The sequence below is a fragment of the Dipodomys ordii genome, unplaced genomic scaffold, assembly GCF_000151885.1.
Source record: "Dipodomys ordii isolate 6190 unplaced genomic scaffold, Dord_2.0 Scaffold4, whole genome shotgun sequence".
Lineage (NCBI taxonomy): Eukaryota > Metazoa > Chordata > Mammalia > Rodentia > Heteromyidae > Dipodomys > Dipodomys ordii.
In genome coordinates this window covers 33,936,636-33,942,635 of record NW_012267220.1, presented here as the reverse complement: position 1 = coordinate 33,942,635, position 6,000 = coordinate 33,936,636, and positions in this window count along the sequence as shown.

Below are 6,000 nucleotides of genomic sequence, written 5' to 3'. Positions count from 1 at the left end.
GACTCAATAGGTGCTCTGAAGGAAATGGGGAGATCAAATTGAGTAAGGGAGGGTCATGTCAACCTTGGGTTTTGAGGCTGAACTGGCTGGCCCAGTTGACTTCATAAGATGAAGATCTCAATGTGCTCTCAAATGATTCTTGATCCTCTTCCATATGTGAGTTATGATGGACAAGGTAGAAATTAGAAATGAAAATTCAATGAAAGCAACAGACATAAATCAGGAAATGCAGGCACGGATGTTTAATTATTTCACAGTTTAGTCCCTCAGAAGTGCACCAGAAAAAAGGGAGACATTTGGGTTTTTTTCTTGCATCAGGTCTATTGCTGATGACTATTTAATACTGCCTTCTTGTTGGTTAATAGTGTTCATCGTGGTCCGACTGTGGCTGTAGAAGAAACCAAAATACAAACAAAATGTCACTGCTGACATTCTAATTCAATTAACTGAAAATATATGGGTGATTGAAGGGCAAAAACATCTGAAATAACTAATCCCAGACAGAACAGTTATCTTCTACCTCAACTGCAGATACACCTTGTTTTGTAATATCAGTGGCTTCCTAAAATACACAAAGTGTTTGTTTATCCACATTTGCAAAATATTCATTTCAATAAATAATATATTGAGAAAATCCATTCTTAATATTTAAAATTATTGGGGCTGAGAAGGGTGCTCAGTGGTAGAGTGTTTGCCTTGCATGTATGAGGCCCTGGGTTCAATTCCTCAGTACCACATAGGCAGAAAAAGCCAGAAGTGGCGCTGTGGCTCAAGTGGTAGAGTTCTAGCCTTGAGCTGAAGAGCTGAGGGACAGTGCCCAGGCCTGAATTCAAGCCCCAGGACTGGCAAAAAAAAAAAGAAAATATTTAAAACAATTTTAATCTAGAATTTAAAAGAAATAGCACCTGTAATTCTAACTATAATGTACACACACACAAATAAACAGTTATGAAAACCCATATGCTGAAAATCTTTATCAACAATTATATCAAGCTGAAGAGCCTTACAGAGATTCTGTCAGTGTATGAACCCCAAACCCCTCCCAACCAGCATCCCACAACTCTTCAGCAAGTCAGTGAAAGTCACTGTAAGAGTTGCCTTTTCTACTGGACATGCAGACATCAACCTAAGAGACATGAAATGGAAAGAAAACATTACACCATCAAAAAGACACAAATAGTTTGCTACCTCAAAGAAATGGAAATCAATGAATTTCTTGGAAAAATAATTCACCACCTCCCAATAATGTCAGATTTGTATGAATCCATCAAGGAATTAATCCATTAGCTATCAGAGCCCTCCACATCCCCAATCACTGCCCCAAACTGGCAACTAAGCCTCCAAAATACATGAACTTGTGGGGGATATTTAGTATTCAAACAAGAACAGATGTGCAAAAGCAGTTCTGTTTTCTTTCATAATTTTTCTTTTGTGCTGGTACTGGGGCTTGAACTCAGGGCCTCACACTCCTTAGCCTTTTTTTCTCAAGGCTAGTACTATACCACTTGTGCCATACTTTCCCTAAAGAATAGCTTAGTGTATGTTTGTTTGTGTTTGTGTGTGTGTGTGTGTGTATGAGAGAGAGAGAGAGAGAGAGGTAGAGACAGAGACAGACAGAGACAGAGAGAGAATCAGTACAGGGACTTGAACATAGGGCCTAGTGTTCTTCCTTAGCTTTATGTGTTCAAGTCTATATCACCTGAGCCACACCTCTACTAAGAATAGCTTCAGCTATTTTTTTTCTTGTGCCAGTATTGGTGATTGAACTCCAGAGCCTGTCTCTTTCTTTTTCCACTGAAGATTGGTATTCTACCCATGGGCACTAGTTTCACTTCTGCCAGAGCAGTTCTGAGAGAGAAAAAATACAGAAACAATAGAAAAAGAAGGAAGATTTCAAGTTAATCTAGAGGTTATTCCTTAATAGGGGATAGATGAAGAAAAGAATAAAATACAAAATGATTAGATTAAAAAGAATGGAATTAAACTGAAAGAGGAAACCCATATAAAAAGGTCAGTAAACCCAAGAATTGATTCTTTGAAAAAAAAATAAATGAAGTTGACAAACTGTTATCTAGACAAAGAATAAAAAGACTCAAGTAAGTAAAATCAGAAATGGAATTAGAGTTTACATAACTAAGCTATTCAGTCAGCCTAGAAACCTATTGATAAATGAATGGATACACCAAGTTATATATGTATGGAGTTCTAATCAGACATAAAGAACAAAATCACATTGTTTTCAAGAAAATGGTGATGGCTATGTGAAGTGAAATCAGTAAGCCTAGTAACATGTTTTTTCTCTTATATATTGAATTTGGGGAGAGGGCATGAAAGTAAAAGAAGAATTGTTAGTGGTATGGAATAGGAAGCAGGGAAAGAGAGGAATGAGAGAATAGTAGAGATAGTAAATATCATCAAAGTATGCATACATGGAGATGTCATAGTGAAACCTATTTCTTTATACAACTACTATGCTATTAATAAAATGGAAGTGGTGGCCTTATGACAGATGCCTCAGGAATCAAAAGTATCATTAGTCAGTAACATAAACAATTATACAAACCAGCTACTCTAAAGGAAACAAAAAAATTCTGGAAAAAATACAATCTACCAAGAGTGAATTATAAAGAAACTGGAAATTTAAAGAAACAACATCAAAGAAACACCCAGGACTAGATAGATCTATCACTACAGTCTATCAAACATGCAAATAGTTACAACCAGTACTTCTTAAGTTTTCCAAACTATAGAACTGAACACATACTACTACAAGATCAGCATCCTCCTGGTACTTAAACAGATAAGGGTATCACAAAAAGAAGCCTTTATCTCTAAGGAAAATGTGAAGTACAAATTTCAATAAAATATAAATAAATCTAATTCAATAACATAGTCATCATCTTTCACTACAGTAAATTGTCATCAAAACATAAATGCTTTATCTCAATGCTAATGAAAATAGGTCACAATTATGTGTTTCCAGTTGCCAGCTCTCATGTATAACTAAGATCTTTCCTTCAGATGGGTCAGGGATGGAGAGGCTGACTGACAATTTTTGCAATCCAGTTTTGTTAGTCACTAATTTAAAATAGCCTACAGTGAAAACCACAGAGAATATTATAAACAAATTTGTTCATTACAAATTAGTCATTTACTGTCTTTAAATGGTAATCAGTACATAGGCTATTGAGTGATTTTATCACATTGATAAGCATATACCTTTCACTGGTGGATATCTTGCTGTTGCTATTGCTGTATTCTGACCTAGATCAAAAATGAAGAAAATCTGGTTTAAACTGGGAAAAATTTTACATTTAAAAATTAAATGATCATTTGAAGACCATATTCCTTTTTGCTCACAGACTGATGCTCTACTACTTGAGCCACACCTTTTTACTGATTAGTTGGAGATAAGAATTTTTCTAATATGTTTGATAGGGCTGGCTTCAAACATTAATCCTCAGATCTCAGACTCTTGAGTAACTAAAATTTCAGATGTGAGCCACAAGTGTCCAGGAAGTATTAATATTTTTAAGCCCACATCTATTTAAGGAGCACCTTACTCTGTGATATTCTTAATTCATTAAGCCAAATAAAGCCAAAATCATAGAGTAGCATTCAAAATATTCAGCTAACCTAAACATCACCTGCTACTCTATTAAAATATACAAGTTTTATGCTTTATGTAGCAATTATAAATCTAACTTAAATTTTGGAAAACCTCCAACAATCATGTTACAAATATTGAATAGTATTGAGAAATTTGTTGTTTTACACATATAATATTCAAACCATAGTATATATTTAATCATTTTTGTGAATTTACTTTTAATTTGGGCCCAAAATGTTGTATATTTGAACCAGCTCATAAGTGACCTTGGACATCAAGCTGTAAACACCTCTATTTCTTGGCACTACCTTATGTAATTATTTTTACTTAGATAAATTTACAATTCTCCTAGGAAAAAAAACTCCCATTAATTTTCCAAGCATTTCTTTCCTCTTACCATAATAAAACAATTTTGTGTTTTCTTCAACTATCAATTGCAGAGGTAAAATAAGAGGAAAATACTTATGTGGCCAAATACTGTAAATTATGTAAAGGAACTCAATGGCATGTTTGAATATTTGTGGAACTGATGGTCAATAATATGGTGATTTGGGGCTGGAAAGGTGGCTCAGTGGTAGAGCGCCTGCCTTGTATGCATGAGGCCCTGGGTTCGATTCCTCAGCACCACATAAGCAAAAAGAAAAAAGCCGGAAGTGGCACTGTGGCTCAAGTGGTAGAGTGCTAGCCTTGACCTGAAGAGCTGAGGGACAGTGCCCAGGCCCAGAGTTCAGGCCCCATGATCGGACCCAAAAAATAATAATATATGGTGATTTGCTTCATTAATATACCTAAAGGATTATGCATATTTGGAAGCCATTGTTGTGTCATGTTTCATAGAGTTATAGAGAAAAATTTCAAGTACTCTGAAACAAAATCATTTGTTTAAGGTAACAGTTTTATGTGCAAGATTTGCGACTGAAAAGAAAATTTCACAAGCTAAATGTAATTTTTCTAATAACACATCTCCCTAACTGTATGTTTCTCTAAATAACTAGCTTTACAACTAGCTTTACAAATTAGCAACATTGATATTTAGGACAATGAATATTGTAAGAACAAGTTCAAGGTATGGTCTGTAAATGAGAAAAGGGTTCTAATACAGATGTTTCTCAGTAGCCTAATGATTTATATTTAATAATTTTTTGCAAGTTTCCTTTCTAATAAAAGCCTATTGGACAACCTTGCAAATATATCAAGGTCAGGGGACCACAAGCTTAATAGTCTTCTAATATACTCTTGGCCAACATATCTCCTCCTATTTCAGGGTTGACTAAGAGTCAAACATGCAGCATGGACATCAAACCTGTTTGAATTGTAGTCCTGTGCCTCTCCTTCTATTACCTTACCTGTTGTCTTAGATATTGCTCATGTAAATGAATATTGCTTTTTGGCTTATTAAATAAAACAACAGTAGATATATGTGCACATGTATACCTATCTGTTTCAGTTTCTCTTCTCAAGCAAAACTTTCTTATTTTATTCTGATTTACTAAACCAATAAGAATAATGACAAGCACTGGTACAGAAATGTAGAAGATGAGTTGAAACTTGAATTTTGGGAGAACAGGTTGTGCCTCAAAATAGCCTAGAATGGAAAATACCAATTTTAAATTAATGTCAGAGATTGGATTAATCAAAGGAAAAACTGAAGAAGACAATTTTATCAATCTTATTCCTTATTAAACCTAAATACTTATTAAACACTCTATTCTTACCTGTTCTTAATATAATAAAAAATTGAATATATACACTTATATATGTTTCTCATGTTTTGCTAGGGTTTTTGAGTCCTTAATCTTTTTTTTTCCTTTGGTCAGTCGTGGAGCTTGAACTCTGGGCTTAGGCACTGTCCTTGCACTCTTCAGCTCAAGGTGAGTGCTCTACCACTTGAACCATAGCACCACTTCTGGTTTTCTAGTGGTTTATTGGAGATAAGAGTCTCACAGACTTTTCTGCCTGGTCTGGCTTTGAATCACTATCCTCAGAGCTCAGCCTCCTGAGTAGCTAAGATTATAGGCGTGAGTCACCGGCACCCCACTCCTTACTCTTTCACTACATAAAGATTTCTTAGATTGTTAATATTTGCAAACATTCATTTAATCCCCTTACAACTTGTCAATTCACCCTGCAGATATTGGCACTTGTCAATGATTTGACATATAAATACATACATATGTATATAATGTATATATAGCATGTACATATACTATGTATATGTATATATGTGTATGTATTTCTGTGTACAAATACACACAAACATACACACAGAACTTAGTACTTGGAAGTGATTTGTAACTATAACAAATACATTAACTCATGGAATTGACTTTGGATCTGAATAATTGCTAAAGGGTGAAGCACCTTTAAGGATCACTTTGAAGATGGCCTAG